This window comes from Diabrotica undecimpunctata, chromosome 2 (assembly GCF_040954645.1).
Source record: "Diabrotica undecimpunctata isolate CICGRU chromosome 2, icDiaUnde3, whole genome shotgun sequence".
Classification (NCBI taxonomy): Eukaryota; Metazoa; Arthropoda; class Insecta; order Coleoptera; family Chrysomelidae; genus Diabrotica; species Diabrotica undecimpunctata.
Genome location: NC_092804.1, coordinates 118,609,641 through 118,633,438, shown reverse-complemented (window position 1 = coordinate 118,633,438; position 23,798 = coordinate 118,609,641). Strand labels below are relative to the sequence as shown.

Sequence of the window (23,798 nt, the reverse complement as noted above, 5' to 3'; positions counted from 1 at the left end):
GAACACGTACATAGAAACTGCTATGATAGATAGAGACCTCCGAGAAGGTGACTGGAAGAATAGAGTTCTATGAAGGATGAAAAAGGCGAACTCATATTGAGAAAAGGCCGAAGAAGAAGAAGGAGAGGAAGTCCAAATAGAAAAAAAAACCAAATCTAATATTAGATAGGAGATTAAAGATAAAGTGCTGCTACGAGAGCAGAGAAGCAATTACAAGGCTAAACAGTATTTTATAGGACCAATCTATCGGCAAAGAAAATAAACAAATAATATATGAGTCTTTAAGGCGACTACAGATTAATCCGAGCTAAAATACTATTAAATCTAAAATTGGAAAGAACAATAATATTCCTAAAAACAAGAAAAAAAAAAATTAATTCCCTCAGAAAACAACGATTTGTATGAACATACACTAACCAGATATGGACAAGACTTGCAAGACAAAATAGAAGATGTAGATCAAGCAAATGATATCGTAATCAAGGCTCTAAAAAAACTGAAAGGGAGTGCTGCCCAACCGTTCTGACCCATAAAGAAAAACTAAGCCAAAATACCAAAGAGCTAATAGGTAAAAGAAGACAGCTGATGAAAAAATACGGCTCCAAAGTCAATAAAAATATGTACAAAATTACCACTAAAGATAAAAACATTATTACTGATAGAATCAAAATCCTTCAGGTTGTCGAATCCTTTTATCGTAAAATGTATGAGAGCACCTACAAAAGGCAAGATAAGCCCCTGCCCAAAATCACAAACCAGGGATCAAAATTATTGCCAAAGGTAACTACATACGAAATCAAAACAGCACTTTTAGAAATGAAAAATAACAAAATCTGTGGCGATGACGGAGTAGTGATCGAAGCGATCAAACTAAGATAAAATAAAATTATCCAAGCTTTGGCCAAGCTTTTCACCGAATCCATATACCAAGGAAAAACTTCTTCTTGATGGAACAATGCAGTTATTATTTTATTATACAAGCAAGGAGACATAACAGATTAAAAAAATACCTTCCTATCAGTTTGCTTTCATACATATATAAATTTTTCACTTTAAAATTAGATTTCTATCAGCCTAGACAACAAGTTGGATTTCGATCGGAATACAGCACTAACAACCACGTACTAGTGATAAAGAACCTGATAGAGAAGTCTGCAGAATACAAAAAACCATTGGCACTGATATGTGTTGACTACGAGAAAGCATTCGATACTGTAAGCCATCAGAAAATGTTAAAAGCATTAGCAGATTGCCGAATCGACCGTCGCTACAGGAACATAATCAAATATATCTACCAAAATGCCACAACTAGCGTAAGACTATCAGAACAAGAAACAAATAAATTCTGTATACCTCTTTGAAGTACACTGGTACATTTTTTGTACCACTAAAAATTAGTCCCATGTTGCACAACGGTCCATAAAACGTACCACCTAACAAAATAAATTTATCGTTCGGCACAGCGACAACTAAAATGTACCACTATACTGAACCGCCTAATAAACATGAATGTTTAAATCACATGCCAGAAATATTTCCCATAAATTTGTGTCTTTAGATATCAGTTACAATTCTAACAACTTCTAGTGCACGTGTCTGTAAAACAATTTTTACATCGTGATTTTCTCATTAAAAAGTAGTTATTGTGTGTTGTTTATTATATTATTTTTGATTAGTAGTGTATTTATTTAATCACTGAAACATAAAACAATCCTATTTTGTATACAAACTTTATATTTTTGAATATATACGGCCATCCAAAATATGTACCAACGTGCAGCTAGGTAACGTTTTTCCTTTTTAGGAATACATGAAGTCCAGTAATAATAGGAGGGAGCCTTTCAGGTAAGTAGGGATGACAAAGGAAGAATTGTACCGGGAGCTTGAAGAAATTCCTAGTGATCAAGAATCAGAAATTGGTGATGATTCAGGTGAGGACAAGACGTTTGAACCACCGAGTGATGAGTTTGTACTAAATAATGACGATGTGTCTAGTGAGGAAGATGTGTTGACTGAAGAGAATATTCCTTTGCCGACGAATTTTGCGAAAGTTCCTAATCAAAAAGAGACAATTTCATGGTCTAGAGAGAATATTAAAAAAATACTACCAGTAAAAGATTTTACTGATGAACAAGGATTATGTCAGATATTGTTACAAAAAAAAGACATCTTGCTTACCCCTTACAATTTTTTTATATCTGATGATATTTTAAATAAAATTACTTTTCAAACCTGTATGCGGAACAGGAATTTCAAAAAAATCCAAAGAAATATACTCCAACAACCGTGAAGGAAATAAAAGTATTTATTGGTCTAAATCTGCTAATGGGTATAAAACCACTGCAAAGTTATAGGGATTATTGGAGTATAAATAAAGATCTTCATGATGACTATATCTGTAAATTCATGATGACTATATTTGTAAATTCATGCCTGTAAATAGATTTGGTTGGCTGCTAAGTCATATTCATCTAAATGACAACAACTTATGCCAAAAAAAGGAGAGAATGGATATGATAAGCTGTATAAAGTCCGGCTTTTCCTCAATGAAGTGAAGAACAATTTTAAAAGATACTACAAACCAACAGCTAAAATAACCATCGATAAGTCTATGATAAAGTACAAAGGTACAAAGGTAATAGTATATGCCCAAAAAACCAATAAAAAGGGGCTACAAGATTTGGACACTCGCTGATAAAAATTTTGATGTTTATACAGGCAAAACAGACAACTATGTAGAACACTCTTTAAGCAAAAAAGTAGTTCTAAGGTTGACAGGAACTTGAAGCAAAAAAAAACATGTTTTATTCTTTAATAATTTCATTAATTCCTATGACTTACAAATAAAACTAAAGGACCTCGGATTTTATTCATGTGGAACAGTTATGTCAAACAGAAAGCATTTGCCAAAATTACGTGAAGATAAGCAACTAAAGCAAGGTGAGTATGATTATCTTGCAAGTGGTGATGGAATAACTTTTATTAAATGGAAAGATAGGAGGTCTGTTCATATTCTTTCTAATTTTCATGATTCCACCCAGACAAGTTGTGTACAAAGAAGACAAAAAGATGGATCGAAAATGTCTGTTCCAACTCCTACGGCTTTGGTTGATTATAATATTAACATAAATTTTGTAGACAGGATTGACCAGATGAAGTCTTCATACGAGTTGGATAGGAAAAGCAAAAAATGGTGGATGTGAAGTTTTTTCCATTTTCTAGACTGTTCTGTTGTAAACGCCTTCATATTACATAAGATATGCGGTCTACAAAAAATATCTCTAAAAGACTTTCGAAAAAGAGTAATAGATGGATTATTGGCGGAAAAATATGTGAAATTAACTGCAGCTAATTCGAAAGAAAGTAGTGGGGTACCAATAAATAAACGACAAAGAAGGTTACCTGAAGAAGTAAGATTTACGTTTTCAGATCACCAGCCAATACGGTCAACAAGAAGAAGGTGTGCCCGATGTAGTACTAAAGCATAGCAAATCCGTACTAAATGGACTTGTACCATTTGTAAGGTTTATGCCTCAGCAAAACAAAAGATTGTTTGTCAACAATATCATAAAAAATTATAATTTCACACCAGATGTTGGGTGTCTCTTTGAGAGACCAAATCCCAAACGAAGAAATACGTCGTAGAACAAAAACAACAGACGCTATCGAAAAAGTCGCATCGTGAAAATGGAATTAGGCAGGACACGTCGCCAGATTATCAGACAACCGATATACACAACGTATTTTAGAGTAAAGAACAAGGCAAGAAGCAAAACAGAGCAAATGACGCCCACCAACTAGATATGGTGACGACCTGAAGCTTGTTCTGAAGCTACATGAGAGTATATATAAGTATATATATATATATATATATATATATATATATATATATATATATATATATATATATATATATATATATATATATATATATATATATATATATATATATATATATATATATATATATATAATATATATATATATATATATATAAATATATATATATATATATAATATATATATATATATATATATATTGTGACAATTAGGGTTTATAGAAAATAATTTATAAGTTATATACTACATAATATTAGATATTTGGTTGTTTTAAATAAGTTATATACTAGAGAATTTAATAAAAATATATTTATGTGAGGGCATTTTTAATAAATTAGCATATAATAATTGTAAAAAGTTTTATTTAGTAATTTTAATATTGTAAATAGATTTAAGTGAGCCATGTGCCTAGGCAACCAACTATACATACTCCAAGTGTCAAATTAAGAATCATAATACGAATATAAGTGGGGTTATTATAATAATATATTGTTTGAAATGTGTATTTTATTAAATTAGAGTGTTAGTTACTAATTTAATTATATATTCTGATCTGAAAAGCCTAAATGTCAACAAAATTATTAATAGAAAAGAATGGAATTCTCTGGATCTCCGGAGATGGCCATGTTTGCGAAATGGTTTGTTCCAGAAAATTCAGATATGTATTAAATAGAACTGAATAGAACATGATATCTGACGAGATGGTTCTAGAATGTCCAAAAGATATAAATACCCGTGATTTGGATTCAAGAGGGCAGTTTTTGAAAGTTTTTAGTCAGAAAAGTTTTAGATAGTGCAGTCAGAAGAGTTTTAAGAAGTTTTTAGGTCAGTTTTGGAAGTTTTTAGTCAGAAGTCAAGCAGTTTATTATGAAAGTTAGTTGGAGTCAGTGAATCAAGTACAAATAGTCAAAATGTTTAATATAGTGAGTTAAATGAAGATTAAAAATTATGCATATAATTTAATGCACATTTATAATTATACACAAATAATTATTGAAGATAAAAAAAGGTATATTGGAAGAAATTAAATTATATTATGGTTGGAGATTAGTATAAATCAACTTATAATAATTGGATATTGGTATATTGAAAAGAAGAATAAATATAAATGCTGTTTGCTGGTTTGGTTGGTGGTGTATACATGCTGGTGAAGAAAACTATATCTTAAATTGGTAGAAGCTGATAATTGGAAAAAGAAATTTCACAAAAACAAGGATAACCGAAGTACGAAGACTTTCAGTGGTGACTAGAATATATATAGTGGAAAACAGTTCATTTAGGCATTCAGTGAAAGAAAGGTACAAAATTTTGTTAATATAATTTAGTTAGTGTCATAACAATTTCAATTTTGAAGATAGTTTGTTTAAATTTTAGATTGTCTATAGAATTTAATTAGTTTTATAAGAATATCAGTTTAAAGATAGTTTATTTTAAATTTACATTGACTAGGTTAGATATATATGTGTGTTTCATAATAGTTATAATAAAGATAATTTAAAAAAGTACTTACAAGCTAATTCTTTGAGAACCGCGATAAAAACCCTATATATTATATTATTAAAAATACTCATTGCTCATCATTCAAACAAACAACACATCATAACAATTTGGCAACCAACGCGGTGGCTCTCTATTTAAAAGAATTAGTTTGGGAAGATAAGTGCTCTCATATAATTAAATTAATTATCAGTAGAAAGAAAAAATTATAGATTTTATTTTTAATTATATTTGAACAAGTAAAGTCTCAAAATGTCTCAAGGAAAGAAAGGTACAAGAAGCAAAAAGAATGAAGAAGATGTGGAAGTAGAAACACAACCTATACAAGAGGAGAGTTTAGTTCAAGCTCCACAAGATACTGCAGAAATGAATCCAGAAAGAGAGGAAAATGTCAATATGGCAGCTTTGATGTCATTATTGATGCAGATGAACAAGACAATGGAAGAGAATACGAAAAAAATAGAACACAAAATGGAACAGAATTCACAAGAAGTCAAAGAAGACATGAAAAAAATGGAACAGAAAATGGAAGAGAATTCAAAAGAAATCAAAGAAGACATAAAAAAATTGGAAGAGAATTCAAAAGAAGTCAAAGAAGACATGAAAAAAATGGAACAGAAATTGAAAGAGAATTATAGAAAATTAGAAAAGAAAATAGAAGATAATAATAATAAAATTGTAAAACAAATGGATAAAAAACTTGAAGCTGCAGAGAAAAAAGTAGCAAATGAAATAAAAAGTATACGGAATGACTACAAGAAAAGGATAGACAATGAGAGGACAGAAGTAAAGAGGATTATTCAAGATAATAAGATAGATATAGAACAGAAAATAGAGTTACAGAAATGTAACTTAGAAGTAAAAATTAACGAAGACAGGAGAAACACAGAAGAAAAATTAGACGATATACAACAAAATATCCAAATAAATTGTAATCAAATAAGAAATGTGGAACAGAGAATAGATGATATTTCACAAATGAGAGACATAGGGAGACCTTACTTAAATTTAACAAATGAGACTGGGATTAAATTCTCTGGTAATATAAAAAATTTGCATCCTAGAGTATACATAAATAGTTTAAAACATAAATTAAGATTTGTGAATAATATTAATGATATTAAAGATTATATTAGAGTGACATTAAATGACAATGCAGCAACTTGGTTTGCTAGTATTGAAAATGATTTAGATAACTTTCAAACATTTGAAAATAAATTTTTAAATTATTATTGGGGTGAATTAGAGCAAGCAAAGTTTAGAGAAATTCTATATTTTGGAAAGTATAATCAAAATTTAAAATCAAATATGGTAGATTATGCATTGAAATTGATAACAGTTGCAAAATATTTAGAACCACCACTTAGAGAGGATGAAACAGTCTTGAATGTATCTAGACATTTTGATGCTGATGTTGTGCAAACCGTAACTGTACAAAATATTCAAACAATAGATAGTTTTATTAATTTTATTCAAAGAATACAACGAGGCAATATGACAAGTAATAATAACAACAGAAAAAACAATAATAACTTTCAATATAATAATAATAATCAACAATATAGGCAATCATATAATAGATATGGTAATAATTTACAAAATTTTAATAATAATAACAGTAATTATAATAGACAACATTTTAATAACAGTACTAATAATAATAGACAAGATTTTAATAATAGAAGAAATACAGAGCGACCTAACTATAACAGACAGGTAAATTGTGTTCGAAGGAATAGAAGCTGCGAAGACAGGGAACAAAATAGTACAAGGCAGGAAAATGTGAGTAGAAGTCATAGTAGGGAAAGACATAGGACATCAGATCCAAGTGGTCAGATACAATCTGACAATTCTAATAATCAAAATTTTGTGCAGTAAACTTTCTGAATTACAAGTTAGGCCATTGCTATTATGAAAAACCTTCTGAATTTATTTCTTTAGATGAAGAGAAATTTATTGAATCTATTAATTTAATTTATATAAATGCTTTGGCCAAAAATAAAATGATTAAAATTATGATAGATACTGGTTCAGAAAGTACATTAGTCTCGGAGAATTTTATTTTTAATACATTAAAACTATCAGATATAATAAAGATTCCAAAAATTAAAATTATTGGTGCAAATAATAAGAAGTTGGGTGAAATTGATAAACTAGCCAATTTTAAAATTAATATTCTTAATAAAGAAATTAATATGCAAGGATTTATTGTCAAGGATTTATGTGTTGATATATTAATGGGAAATGATGAATTGGAAAAGAAGAAAGTAAAGATAGATTTTGAAGAAAAAATGGTAACTTTGGAAGGGCAAATAATTAAATTTATGCAGAAAGATGAGGTAGAAGAAGGAATAAGAGTTGATAGGATATTATTAAAAGAAAATAGTGATGTTTATGAAGAAAAAATGTATTTTGATGATAGGGATATGTCCCAAAAGAATGTAAAGAATAATTATTGTAGTGAATATTTAAGGAATGGAAATTTTAAGCAGATGGATGCCTACGAGGCGGAGTGCGTAAAATTGGAAGCAAGGAATAATGAGTACATAATGAAGAATAATGTTATTTGTAAAGAAGAAGATATGATGAAAGTTTTAAATTGCCCTGAAGAATATAAATCAATAGTCATTTCCATATTGCAGCAACACAAGGGACTTGTCAATAAAGAAAATAGAATTGCACAGAATTATATCCATAGTATAAGAGTTAAGGAGGAAAAAGATTTTAAAACAAAATCATACCCAATACCATATAAATACAGAGAAGAAGTAAACAAAACAATTAATAATATGTTAGAAGATGGGATCATTGAGAAGGCAGACACACGTTTTATTAACCCCATAGTAGTAGTACGAAAAAGATCAGGTGAAATCAGGTTATGTTTGGATGCAAGGAATATTAACAAGATTACTGAAAAGCAATTTGAAGCACCAATGAGTATAGATGGAATATTAGGAAGAATTACAGGAATGTCATTTTTCACTAAAATCGATTTACAGCATAGTTTCTGGTTAATACCTCTAGAAAGAAAAAGTAGACAGTATACAGGATTTCAGATAGATGGAGTAGTATATCAATTCAAAGTAGTACCATTTGGACTTCAATCATCTTGCAGTGCTCTATGTAGATGTCTTCATGATATTTTGGATCAATATGAACATTTTGTAATTCACTACATTGATGATATCTTAATTTTTTCTAAAACGGCTGAAGATCATGAGAAACACCTAAAAATTATAATAAATAGATTAGACAAAGTTGGACTAAAAATAAATCAAGAAAAATGTACATTTTTTCAAAAAGAAGTAATATATCTAGGTTATAAACTTAACACTAAGGGAATCGAAATGGATCCAGAACGGACACAAGTCATTCAGGAATATAAAACACCACACAATTTAAGAACTTTAAGAGGATTCATTGGAATAATTAATTATTATAAAAGGATGATACCAGATCTAAGTATAAAAGAAATTCCATTACTTGAACTACTGAGAAAAGGTGTAAAATGGAGATGGGATCAGAGAAGAGAACTAGCATTCCAAGAAATTAAAAACATTTTTCTGTCAAATTTGAAAATATACTATCCTGACTACACACAGCCATTCATATTAAGAACAGATGCATCAATAGAGAGATTATCAGGGGTATTATTACAAATACATGATGGGGTCGAATACCCAATACAATTCATTTCAAGAATTACAAAGCCACATGAAAAGGGTTACTCAGTTTCAGAATTAGAACTAGCAAGTATAATACACTGTGTCACAAAATTAAGATTTTATTTGTTGGGTAATGAATTTACAATAGAAACAGATCACCAAGCTTTAACGTCTATATTAAATAACAAATATGGAAACAGTAGAATACATCGGTGGAATCTAATACTTAGTGAATACTGCTTTGAAATCAAATACATTTCTGGCAAATCCAATATAGTGGCAGATGCTTTATCAAGGTTAGAAAATACACCACAAAAAGGGCAGCGAACAATAAAAATTGGATTAAATCAATTAGTAGACAGTACTGGATTATATTCTAAAGAAGAAATTATAAGAGATCAGATCAATTTGAGTGAAAAACAAAAAGTCCTTAGGAAAGATGGGGTATATTATAAAATAATAAATGGCATAGAAGTATATGTAATAACTAGAACTTTAGCAAAGAAAATATTGAAAAATTTACATAACAATTATATGCATATTGGTTCAAGAAAGCTATGGATGCTATTTAGGGACAATTATTTTGCAAAGAATGACATAAGTATAGCAAAGGAAATTACTAACCAATGTCCAATATGTCAACTAAACAAAGAAAAGAATTTCAAAAACCAGAACACATATAAATCTAATGTTGTATATGAAAAACTAAATACAGTTTCCATGGATTTTATTTCAAATTTAGTTCTCAGTCCAACAGGAAAAAAGCATATACTAGTGATAGTTGATTTATATACAAAATTTATTAAACTATATCCCTGCTCTAGAACAAATGTTAAAACATTAAAATTATATATTAATCAATTTTTCGAAGAAATAGGACCATTTAGAAATTGCATAATAGATAATGCTACATATTTTAACAACCAAAAATTTCGGACATTTTGTGAGAAAAAGGGAATCAACATTCATTTTACAAGTATCAGACATCCTCAGGCAAATCCTGCAGAAAGATATATTAAAGAAGTTATAAAATATTTAAGGATACTGTGTCAAAATCAACACGAAACTTGGCAGCAACATATACCACAAGTAGAATATTTTTTAAATAATACACATAATTTGAATACAGAGGAAGTACCAGAATATTTAATGTTTGGCCATATAGGAAACAGAAAGTGGATTAGTGAATATAATCAGGATATGTTAGAACAAGTAATGCAGAAAGTGAATAACCGAATTAGGAGGAAAGCTGAAAAATATATCAGAAGACAAAATCGAAATATAAAAAAACCAATCACATTTCAAAAAGGAGACCTAGTGTTAATTCGTTCACTTAGAAAAAGTAATGTTAAAGAAAACCGTTGTAAGAAATTACAACCAATGTTTGAAGGTCCATATACAATTGAAAATCAGAATGGACTAAATAGTTATGTGTTAATAGATGCAGAGAACAGACTAAGAGGCATATTTCATATCAACGACATTTTTCAATATCATGAAGAGATTGAATAATGATTTCTATACCTTTAACACAAATATAATAACACTAATAACTTACTGATAGATCCATTTCATAGATAGATGGTAGATTTCTTTGTTGTGAATAAATTTGACATCATACTTGTTGAATTTTGTACATATGGAAATTGTTTGATACCCTAAAAATCATAATTTGGGGTTAGATACTATAATTGCTATAAAAATGTCTTTCTAATATAATAAAGTGGAAAAACTTACCAATTTATATTGATGAAAGTTATTTTGAATGGAAATAATTCCTAGATTTTGTCTATAAATAAACAGAACACAATATCCATTATATTTTAATTAAGGTTATATTTTATTCTCTGATATCGCATCCATTGCTCCATTTGACATGACAGTTTGACCATAGAATAGCCGAACTGTGCTCCGTTGTTCTCTGTTTTGACATAGACAGCGAACAGGGATGTATTTAACACATTTTAAATAAAAAAAAAAAATTGATTTATTAAATTTAATAAGGTATGAGAAAATTAATATTTAAAAAAATAATAAGTAAATTATTTATTTTAAATATTATTTTTGGGGTATTGTGACAATTAGGGTTTATAGAAAATAATTTATAAGTTATATACTACATAATATTAGATATTTGGTTGTTTTAAATAAGTTATATACTAGAGAATTTAATAAAAATATATTTATGTGAGGGCATTTTTAATAAATTAGCATATAATAATTGTAAAAAGTTTTATTTAGTAATTTTAATATTGTAAATAGATTTAAGTGAGCCATGTGCCTAGGCAACCAACTATACATACTCCAAGTGTCAAATTAAGAATCATAATACGAATATAAGTGGGGTTATTATAATAATATATTGTTTGAAATGTGTATTTTATTAAATTAGAGTGTTAGTTACTAATTTAATTATATATTCTGATCTGAAAAGCCTAAATGTCAACAAAATTATTAATAGAAAAGAATGGAATTCTCTGGATCTCCGGAGATGGCCATGTTTGCGAAATGGTTTGTTCCAGAAAATTCAGACATGTATTAAATAGAACTGAATAGAACATGATATCTGACGAGATGGTTCTAGAATGTCCAAAAGATATAAATACCCGTGATTTGGATTCAAGAGGGCAGTTTTTGAAAGTTTTTAGTCAGAAAAGTTTTAGATAGTGCAGTCAGAAGAGTTTTAAGAAGTTTTTAGGTCAGTTTTGGAAGTTTTTAGTCAGAAGTCAAGCAGTTTATTATGAAAGTTAGTTGGAGTCAGTGAATCAAGTACAAATAGTCAAAATGTTTAATATAGTGAGTTAAATGAAGATTAAAAATTATGCATATAATTTAATGCACATTTATAATTATACACAAATAATTATTGAAGATAAAAAAAGGTATATTGGAAGAAATTAAATTATATTATGGTTGGAGATTAGTATAAATCAACTTATAATAATTGGATATTGGTATATTGAAAAGAAGAATAAATATAAATGCTGTTTGCTGGTTTGGTTGGTGGTGTATACATGCTGGTGAAGAAAACTATATCTTAAATTGGTAGAAGCTGATAATTGGAAAAAGAAATTTCACAAAAACAAGGATAACCGAAGTACGAAGACTTTCAGTGGTGACTAGAATATATATAGTGGAAAACAGTTCATTTAGGCATTCAGTGAAAGAAAGGTACAAAATTTTGTTAATATAATTTAGTTAGTGTCATAACAATTTCAATTTTGAAGATAGTTTGTTTAAATTTTAGATTGTCTATAGAATTTAATTAGTTTTATAAGAATATCAGTTTAAAGATAGTTTATTTTAAATTTACATTGACTAGGTTAGATATATATGTGTGTTTCATAATAGTTATAATAAAGATAATTTAAAAAAGTACTTACAAGCTAATTCTTTGAGAACCGCGATAAAAACCCTATATATTATATTATTAAAAATACTCATTGCTCATCATTCAAACAAACAACACATCATAACAATATATATATATATATATATATATATATATATATATATATATATATATATATATATATATATATATATATATAGTGAAAAGCATTAGTTTGTACAGTTGTAAGGTGTGGATATTCAAAGAAAGACTATTGTCAACGCTGAAAGTAACAAAAATGGATCTTTGGAGAAAAGAGGCAGAAATATCTAAAAGAGATTCGATTTACAACGAACGCATTTAAAAAATAACGGAAACCAAACGAACAATCTTGGATGACTTATTAACAAAACAATCTATCTGGTTTGAACATATACATAAAATGGATAAAGTAGACGAGGTAGACCGAAAATAATTTGGAAAGAATTAATAGACAAAGAGGTGATAGAAGGAAACATGGAAGAGGGTCTATGAAACGACCAGACGAAGTGGCTATAGGAAGTTATAAACCGGCTTGTAGTAGTGATGGTAGTAGTTAAGTGGCCTTCTTTCAATGGTCTCGATTATAAACGAGTTCCCAGGTTTTCGGAACATCTTTCAGATTTTCCAGGATTTTTTCAGAAACCGTACCTAGATTAATAGATGTCTGGGTTATTCCACTTAAATAAATAAACAAATCGATAATTTTTTTGTCTTCAACTCCCGTTTCCAAAACCAAAGATAAATATAATTTCTGTTTTTTGCTACCTTGTTCAGTAAGGCATTGCTTTAAAAATTTTGAATTAAGTTGTAATAGAATCATTACTTCAATAGTAAAAAAGTAACGTTCTTAAGAGATATTAAGATTCTCCAGCACTAGTAAAAAGACTGTCCACACATAATTTTTTTTACAAATTAGTTGTATCTTTCTGTTAAAAGTAGTTAGGGTTTTAAATAGTTATTCTGACTACCGTTTTTTCCTTCTTACTTTTCACATTTATCTTTTCATTTAATCCTAGTTTTAATAATAAATTGTTTTAAATTCGTACGCCTATGTATAACTAATTTTCATTGACTTTATAGATAAACATAATTCCTCTTTTGTCGAACTTCTCGGAATCTCAACCCACAGCTACTACCAAACAAAAAATGGTATTACGACTTATAAAAATTTGATCATGCACCAATTTTTGCGTGACTCCCAAAAACAGTGAAATCGAACGCACCTTATCACAAGTAAGAGAGTTCGATCCAGAAGCGCACGCGTGACCCCTTCAGGATTTACAGCGAAGCTTTTTAGGCTTTTGGGAGCTTTCAGTAAGCCCAGAACTTCATTAATATACGCAGTGAGAGGTATTCGCCTGATCTTCGAAACCGAAAAGAGCACGTACTCAACTTCCTACATGTAAGTTTGATGTTGTGATGAATAAAACTTGCATTTTTATTAATGTTTGCAGTAGTTAAAAGTGGTTTTAAATTCGTTTTTTAGGTAAAATGTGTCTGCCACCAAATTTTAATATTCAATGTATTTACACTGTTTGTTTTTTACATTTTTAATAATATGTTTCTGTAAAGTCGGCAAATAAAATTATGTTTCAGATATATTATACTTAAACTCTTAAAATCTCTATACTAGAGATAGAAAATAATACCCGTTCAATTATATTCATATTGCCATTTTAAATTACTTGTTGATTCCCTATCGAAATTTTTTGTTATGTATGATTGAAACATACAACTATTTGTCAAAAAATGATCCTGTTTTTATTTTATAAAAATTTTATATCTGGTTTAAACGAACTTGTCTGTATTAAATAATTATTAAAGCATTTCTTTTAAGAAAAGGAAACATTTGACTAATCTAGTCCGTATTTTGTGAAGATAAAAAGAAAATGAATTTGAAAATCGTTTATTATAAGATAGTGGGTAATAAATTTATTGTCAGAAAAATCAACGAACAATTTTATATATCGCAACTTGCAACACTCATTTTCTTAAGATGCGGTATGATTGGAGTAAAGTAATTAATTATTAAATATTTAAAAAAATTAGAATCCATCTGAAAATAAAATAAAATAAATTTTGTATAAATTCTTCGCATATTTTTAAGTTTCCGTTGTTTGGCTGTCCTTATTTGAAGTTATTTCCCAAATGTCTTGCTTTCAAATTGTACCCACATTACTTTTAGGCGTGGTGTTTTTCTGACGGACATTAGATTTTCGTCTTTAAATTAGCTTCCGTTTTACTGTAAACTGTGCTTTAATGTTTCTTCATATCCACAAATTTTGCTAATATCGTAAATCTATTTTATTTACACCTTTCCTCTTGATTTTTATATATACGGTCTTTAGTATACTTCTTCATTCGTTTATCTTAAAATGGCATGAGTGATAGTTTGTTTCTTGTGCGTTGTTTCTTGATAGGTATTTGAGTGCTTCATTTATTTGATTTTAATTTAATGTTTGTCTTCGTTTCGTATTAAATCTCTAAAATTAAATAATACTTTTTTTGCTAAATTTTATGAATTTATTATTTAAAATTATAAATGATCCTTTATTATTTCTATTTTTTCTCTTCCGGTGTCTATTGTTGCTTGGTAATCTCGTATTGTCATTTGTATCATTCTTATAATTTTATTTTGTATATCACTCTCTTTGATAATTTTTCTTTTGTTTAGTTTATCAAACGCCTGTTTAAAGTTTAGGAAAAGTATATGTCGTGGTACTCGTATGTTTCCTCTATCACTTTTTTTAGCGTATGTATAGCGTCTATCGTAGATCTTTCTTTTCTAAAACCGTACTGGAAATCTCATATGCTTTGTTCTGTATATATTGTTAGACTATCTCTAATCATACCAGTCATTACTTTATATGTTACATTCAGTAAATTTATTTTTTAGTTTTTGCAAATTCTAAAGTCTTCTTGTTTTAGGATTGTCACTTCCCATTCTTCGGGCATTATTTCTGTACACCATATATTATGTATTAGTTCATAAATATTTCTATATAGTGCCTCCCCACCGTATTTTATCAGTTTTGCACGTATTTCATCTTCTCCCGCTGTTTTTCCGTTTTTAAGTTTGCATATTCTCTATTTTACTTCTGTATAGGTCAATTCTCCTTCTTTAGCATTTTGTTTCGTGTTCCTTAATTTTTTTCTTTATTTTTCTCTATCTGTTTCTAGATATACTTCTTCAAAATACTTCTGCCATTTTTCTGCTTCTATAGCTATATTAGCTGTCCCTTTTCGGTTACCTAGTTTTAAGTATTGGTACAAGAGTTTTGAGTTGTGTCTTTTATTTTCTATCACGTTCATAGTTTCTTCTACGTTATTTTTATTAATTTCTTTGTGTTTTGCCTTTGATCTTTGTATTTTTCTTTTTACTCTTCTTTGGATGTGTTTAACCATTTCAATCTTGTTTTATTCTTTTCCTCCACTGCTAATTTGTATTCATCGTCAAACCAATCATTTCTTCTTTTATTTTGCATTTTGCCAACCCCTTTTTCTGCTGCATTGTTTATTCCTTGTTTGAATTTTTTGATGCAGATCTGCATCTCTGTATTTACTGTTTGTACAAATCTTCTCACTTCTTTCTCTTTCAATTTATCTACGTCCCATTTTCTCTGTGCTTTTCTCCATTCGTTCTTCGTTGTTTTTATTTTACATTTAGTAGTCACTAGCATAGGGTCCGAATCGATGTTGGCCCCTCTGTTAGATCCAACGTTATTTATTGATTGTTTTTGTGTCCAATAATCAGTACATGGTATATTTGATTTCCTTTCAGACTTCCTGGTCTCATCCTTGTTATTTTGTGTATGTCTTTGTGTTTATATCTCGTGCTACTTATGTCCATGTTTAATGCCGCTGCTAAATTAAATAGTCTTTCTGAATTATTGTTTGTTGTGTCATGCATTGAATTTTCACCTACAACCTCTCTGAAGCAATTTTCTTTGCCTAATTGGGCGTTGAAATCTCCTATAATGAATAATATATTTCTCCCGGGATTTTTTTGGCGTTTTCTTCTAGTATTTCAGAGAACTGCTATTTTGTCAAGTAATCACTGTTTTCTGTGACTGCATAGATATTTATTATAGACAACTTGTTCGGTTTGCTGTTTACTCTTATGTATGATATTCTTTTATTTATGGGTTTAAATTCCATAACGTCTCATGTTTCATTTTCCCTATCACCATAAAAGCCGTTCCACCATATAAATGTTTTTCTTGCATATTCCTGCATACCATCATCATCATTTTGGCTTTACAACCCTTGGTGGGTCCTAGCCTCCCCAAGAATTTTTCTCCAGTCGTCCCTGTCCATCGCCTTCCTCCGCCAAGCATTTCCATATTTCTCATGTCTTCATCGATGTTATCTAGGAATCTTGTTCTGGGTCTTCCTCTTCTTCTTTGACCAATAGGTCTATCAAGGTGCGTTTTCTAGCTGGGTCGGTTTGCTCCATCCGCATTATATGGCCTACCCACCTCAGACGTCCTATCTTTATGTGTTTTACGATATCTGGTTCCTGGTATATCCTATAGAGTTCGAAGTTGTATCGTCTTCTCCAGACACCATTTTCATTTACCGCTCCATAGATGCGCCTTAGTATTTTTATTCCTGCATACCATACTGTATAATTTTTTTCCTGCATACCATACTGTATAATTTTCCTTTTCCGTTTTTCCATGTCTCCCCCATCTGGTTTCCTAAATTCCTGCAATATCTATCTTATACTCTTTTAACTTTGTCGCTAGTTTCCATTTTGCCTGTTTCCAGCGGCGTCCTCACATTCCATGTGCCAATGTTTTTTGTCATTCTCTTAATTCTCTTTCTCTTTTTTTATTTTTCTTATTATTCTGAATAAACCTTGACTGATTTAATTTTAATTTTATTTTTTTATTGTTTATTTAATCGTATTTAGTTTTAATTTTATTTTTTTTTGTAAAGGTTTACGTTTGTCAAACGTCATTTTATTTTTATAGTAGGTGTACGTTTATCTTAACCAATGACATACAATAAATATATATTGTACGTCATTGATCTAACCTTACAATTACAGTATCCTATATTCTTTGCAATTTTTCAAAAACTTATCTCAACCGTATCGTTTCAATAATAACATATGATTGAAATGTCAAATGTTGGTAGTTCAGATTTCTTTTCCAGGTGCCGTCGTTACCTTACTGGACAAACAGTGTGTTTAAATTGTCATGATTGCCTTTTATATGAATAGATCATTACTGTTAATTTAATTATAAATTTTTATTGCTTTTATTTGCTTAAAACCCTTATTAACAAATTAATTCAAACGAGTATAGCTTCAATTCAAAAATTATAAAGTAATTTAACAAATTTTTTTGGAACTTTATAAATAAGCCGTAAAATGAAACTTTGTCAAGCTCATTTGCATGCGTAGAAGCCGAGTTAACATCGAAGAAGGTTCGAAAAGTACTTATTTTGTAACTATTTTGCACTAATTTTACAATATCTCGAGTTCTAATTAGTAGATTAAAGTTAAGTAAACGCCATTTTCTAATTTCTAATTAAGTTGTTTATAACAATCTTTTGAGCACTCGGATCGAAATAGCCCTAGTACAATAGTAGGACCCTAGTATAAAAATAGTCTTCCCCATAAATAAATTTAATGCACTTTATATATTTTGATGTTGCTTTTATAGCCTTTTTGGATGTACTAATATTACACTGGCTTTTTCTTGGTGGTTCAGATATTTCTGGTATAAGTGATGCTGCAGTGCTCGTTGAAAAAGTGATTTCATTTTCATCTTTATAATTAACCAATTCCTTTTCAAGTTAAATAATAAAATATCATCTCTTTTTAAATTCTTGTCACAATCAGAATTCAAAGATAACCACAGGATATATCGGTACCTCGGAGGTAACACTATGTCCATTTTCTTACTTTTTCAGGAGAGCAGTTTTAAAATTTTTTAAATTTGTAATCAGTAAATACTCAAATGTTTCTTATATTTAATCAAGATTAATATATTATTATTGTGGTGTGTATAATCGTCTTTCATTCCATGAAGTGTTATATACCTGAGGTTTACCGTTCATTATTTCAAATTTTTTTTAAAATGTGTAGTTGGACATAGTGTTGTTTACTTCTAACAACTTTTTTAAATAATGTGTCATTGCATGTTAAGGTCTTTACGAAATAAACAAGTCAAACACATTAAACAGCCTATACTATTATTTTATTAGAGGTAAATATTAAAATGTTATAATAATTAAGTAAAATTATAGACGACAAGTTTCAAAATTGTTAAAGATGCTCCATATCATATTCATCTTCTTGTGGGTAATCGTTTGTGGCTACATCACTATGTGTTAAATTTTGATAAAACGCATGACAAACTAAAGGAACAAAGGGCAGTAGTGCAATTAAGTCATTGTACTTTTGTTTTGTGATTGGTAATGGGATTACTGAGACTTGATTTAATTGGGCTGGAAACGTTACTTGCTGTCTTCGATACCTCATGAAGTCCACTTCATACATATTTTGATTATTGAAATCGGTCTTATAAAAGAACTTTCCAATGTGTTCTTGTTGGACTTGTAGAAAAACACATGTTGACAGTAGAACAGGGTCTTTATTAACATTTTTTTTTCTACTTACAAAAGGAGGATTAGATGACAATTTCTTATCGAACAGCGTTTTGAAGTTTTTGAAATCTGCAAGTTCCATATTGTGCACTGTGTATTTACCTGATGTTTGCCTAACTAGTTGTTGCCAGTCCCATGGTGTTAAAATGGCCAAATTGGAGAGCTTCTTTCTTTTTCTTTCCATTAAAGCATGAACAGTGTCTGCTTCCATATGTGTGTGCCCTTTCAGTAAACACTTTTGAGTGATCGTCTTTATTTGCAGTATCCAAAAATAGCACATTATAATAATATTTATTATATAATAGCACTTATACTTTTATTTTTTCCATAGCAGTTATCGGTCCAAAGAGTGATGTCCTCTACTTGACTACCTGGAATTGTATTGTCAGCCCATTTCAAAATTGACGAGGCAATTGCATTTGCAACTCGGGCCCCTTTCGATTCGTCCCACATTATACATTATACAGAAGAATCACTGGCATCATGTAATGTAAAATTAAATGTCCAAAGCTTCCTTTTGTAGAAACTAATACAATTGTTTGTTAGTGGTGAAGGCAAACATTTTTGCAAATCACCAGAGAGTACTTTGTATTTTGGTGACTATTTAGCCATTATAAAGTTCAATTCTTTTAAGTTATACCGAGTTTTAGATTCAATTAGGTGAGTATCATGATCAGCCTGTACACTGGTTAGTTCATCTGCAGTAAGATTATTTTTCAATTGAGCGGTGAATGTACTGCATGTATCGCAAATGTCTCTTTCGGGTGGTTTAAACGACAACTTGAAGTCTTTATTAAAAATATCTGCGTACAACCACTTTTTTGCTCTGAGCTTTGGATCTACATGTCTTTCATTGCATTCATCAATGTACAGTTGATACATCTATTCTATTGTAAGTTCTGTGCCCAGATAATCTCTCTTACTCCTTTCTCTGGAATAATGACTCTCGTATTTTGGGAATGATTTAATATGTTGATGTATACTATTTATGGTTTCGGTAAGAGTTTTATTGGTTGGCGTGTGTCTACCTCTTTGATCAGCTTTTATTAAACCTCCTGGCTTAATTTTTTTCAATATATTTACTACTGCTAAATTAGATATACAAAGTGTGTTTAAAAACATAACCTTGCACACCTTCAATAGCTGATTGTTCACTGTAAAATGGTAGTGTAGTGTATTATATTTAGATTTCGTAAAATTTAGATCTTTTTTTCTTGATCGAAGAGTAGGTTGGATGTCGATACATGAGAAGATAAATTGCTTTTTAAGATCTGAAACGTTTGTCTTAGTCCAGAATGAGTTGAAAATTTTTTTGTCTTTCGTATTCTGGCAATCTTTCAGAGCATTTCATGTGACACATGCAAGGAGGCTTTAAGATTTTTTCAGGCATGTCTTTTTCTCTTTTACTGAGATACTCTTTCCCACCAGCTATTTTTCGTTTGCGAACATTACAGGCCCAATTTTGTTCATTTACTACACGTTTTTTACCTTTTTGTTTGCACTTAGGTATATTTGTACCTTTCTTTTAACACTTTTCTCTTCTTCTAAAATAACTTCATTATGTTCATTGAAATTGCCTGCATCACTGCTTAGGGATAAATCGTCCTGAAGAAGATTTTTTTTATTGCCCCACTAATCGTAGGGGTAATAATAGCTTTCTCTTTTACCTTTGTTTTCGCTGGTTTACTTATACGTCTCATATCATTGTCGTCCGATTCTGAGCTTTCACCACTTAGAGGCTCATAGATTTTATCAATATCCGAATTTTCATCTCCAAACAAATTTCTTATAACGAATATATTATATCAAACCAGCTAAAAGAAGGACTTGAATCGTGTTTTATTATAATTTATGAAAATATTTTAAATAAATAATGTTAACAAATAAAAAATTTAGACATGACTTTAAATTATTATGTTTAATTTCAAATCGAGAGCTGTCATTCGTTTCTCGTAAAGTGTAGAACAAAACTGTATTGAGTTGTGGCTTAATAAAACACACTGAAAAAATTAAAAATATAATTTGAAATTAATACAAAATGAATAACTTTTACAGTGAACAAGTGTTGAATTTAAATATACTTATGTATTATAATTCGAAACTGCTGAAATAATAGTATTTTGTCATATATCAAATTTATTAGATACTGTTTTTGTTGTTTATAATAAAAATAATATTTATCTAAACACATTTTTAAACGTTATTTTCTTAATTTAGATTTAGTGCAATTCCGTTATCTGTGATGGCAACAATGAATTGTTTCACGAACCATTGTCTCAAGTATGAACCAGGGATATGTAAGAGAGGCTCTCTTATATATATATCTCTGGTCTGAACACTGGTTTACATTGGGAAAAAAAAGTGTACCATTTTTATATGACTGGAAGTGTACAAGGGTACATAACACTATGCCCGGATGGTAAATGACGGTGCACACATAGAGGTAAACAACACCAAGTCCACATGGTGTTGTTTACCTCTGACTGGAAGTGGACTTGGTCTTTATTAAAAAGTCGGTAACTTGCCGTAAAATTGTCTCTGGACATAGTATGCTTTACCCATATGTAGAGCCAGAAAAGTTATATTTAAAAGTGCAATATTCTAAATTTCGATAAAAATGGACATAGTGTCCTTTACCTCCGGGGTACACATATATGCATTTATTTATATGCAGGCACTAATGTCCGATCATGTCAAAAACAATAATAGGCCCCCGTCATGTCAGGCATTTTACATTAGAAGTTCTTACCATTTTAACCATAGTATCTTTACCTCCTTTTGTTTTAGTAAAGTCCAAAATTATTTCTGATTTCATTTTTTGGCTAGTATTGTCAATATTTTTAATATTATACGTGGTACTCGCGAAGCGGCTATTCGATGACAATGGACTACCTAAGCTCTGACGTCATAATGGGCAAGGATTTTAAAAACCTTTCCAAACATTTCCCATTAGAAGTTAAAAATATTAGTTTTTTTAATTGTTTGAAGAATAAATAAGGACTTTTGGTTATGAACATGCACTCTATGCGATTAGTATTATTTTTTGTTCGCGAATGTGCAAGGTACGAATAAAAAAGTATTAAGATATTTACTACGAATTATTTATTATAAACTTTAATTATTTTTCACTTTATTTCAAGGTATTGTGTTGTTGTTTTTACCGTGCTTATTTTAAAATTAATGAATAAATCATTGAATTTATTTGCGAATTTAAAAAATATTTATAGCAATGTTTTATTTTTCTTTAAGTTCTAGTGATTTTATCCCCTAAACGACTAAATATATTCCTTTACTCGTAGTTTAAATAGTAAATAGTAGTTTTGTTGTCATTACTGTAAAATTCAGTAAAACTGGATATTTTCAACACATGTCTACTAGCCATTATATGCCCAGATCTAAAAAATAATCTCAAAAACTATTGCACCCAAAAAACATTTTTTTTAACACTCATGGCAATTTGGTTTATCATTCATTATGGCAATGTTTACACAGAATGTTATATTACAACTTAAACTACGTGAAAACGAATATCTTTGGTCTTTTACAGGATAAAATCACTGGCACCGAAAAAAGAATAAAACATTAATTTAAATATTTTTTAACTTCGTAAATAAGATTTATCGTTCAATGATTTATTGATTAACCCTAATAAAAATAACAACAAAATACCTTGAAATACAGTAAAACAATAATTACAGTTTTACTCAAAAGATAAAAAACATAACTATAAAATATGAATATTCATAGTAAATATCTTAATACTTTGACATTTTTACCTTAGAAATTCATGAACAACAAATAATACCAATCGCACATAATGAATATTTATAACCAAAAGTGCGTATTTATTCTACAAAAAAAAATTAAAAAAAAAACAATATTTTCAACTTCTTATGGGACAAATACACACAAATTAGAAATGTTTGGATAGGTTTTTAAGCTCCGCCCATTGTGACGTCAGACTTAGGTACTCCATAATCAAATGCGTAGGCTACAATGTTTTAAACTAAACAACCTATCAAACAGATTTAATATTAAAGTGAAATCAACCGTATTTTTAATTATACCTTATTAAATGATATACAATTGTGATTGTGTTTTATTATTGTATTGCTTTTAACTTACACTCTTTTTAATTAAAGAAGATTAGATAAGACATTAGTTTAATTTCAGAAAAGTAAATCTTCGATGGAAGAGGCTCTTACACGCTAAGTAAACACACAAATTGTAATTTTAGTTGAATTTAATTAAAACAAACCCATTTTTTGGACAATAAGAAACTATTGTCGCTTTTCTTGAAAACCGATTAAAGTTGAGTACGTCTCTACATTCTTAAGATGTGTAAAAGGAATTGGTAGGTCGGCCATATTTTTTCGAATTGTCTCATTAAGAGTTAGCTTTTTCGAAAGAGTGTTTAGATTCAATAAATTAGATATAAAAAAATTATCGCATGTAATATTGCAACCAAAATATTTTATATCCTTTGTTAATCTCTTGACAACATTTTCATTTTGGTTCGTCCTCTAGTTTCTTTTTTTCTGTTTTTTTTTCAACTGTGATTGACCAGTTGAGATCATATGCATCTTGTGAATAAGAATTTCAGAATTCAAATTATTACTTTTTAGGTTTCAATTCAGCATTATCAAATCGAATTACCAGAAATATAAAAGGTACTTGTAAATCTGTTACAACTCATAATATCATTGAACATTTTTCTTCCATTTTTTAAGCTCCACATTTTTATTATTTCTTTATTTCTTGATTTATAAACTACAATTAGTAACAAAAGTTCATTATTTTTTTTA

The 23,798-nt window shown here is 29.3% G+C and overlaps 1 protein-coding gene across 2 annotated transcripts in view; it reads left to right on the top strand.

Annotated features, from left to right (window-relative positions):
• The first annotated feature begins 13,582 nt into the window (after positions 1-13,582).
• Cbp53E (Calbindin 53E) overlaps positions 13,583-23,798 on the top strand; it is a 579,284-nt gene continuing 569,068 nt past the window's right edge. For both annotated transcript variants that reach the window (XM_072523348.1, XM_072523347.1), the window contains exon 1: positions 13,583-13,777. The gene's annotated coding sequence lies outside the window, so the exon portion shown is untranslated. The remainder of the gene's footprint in view (positions 13,778-23,798) is intronic.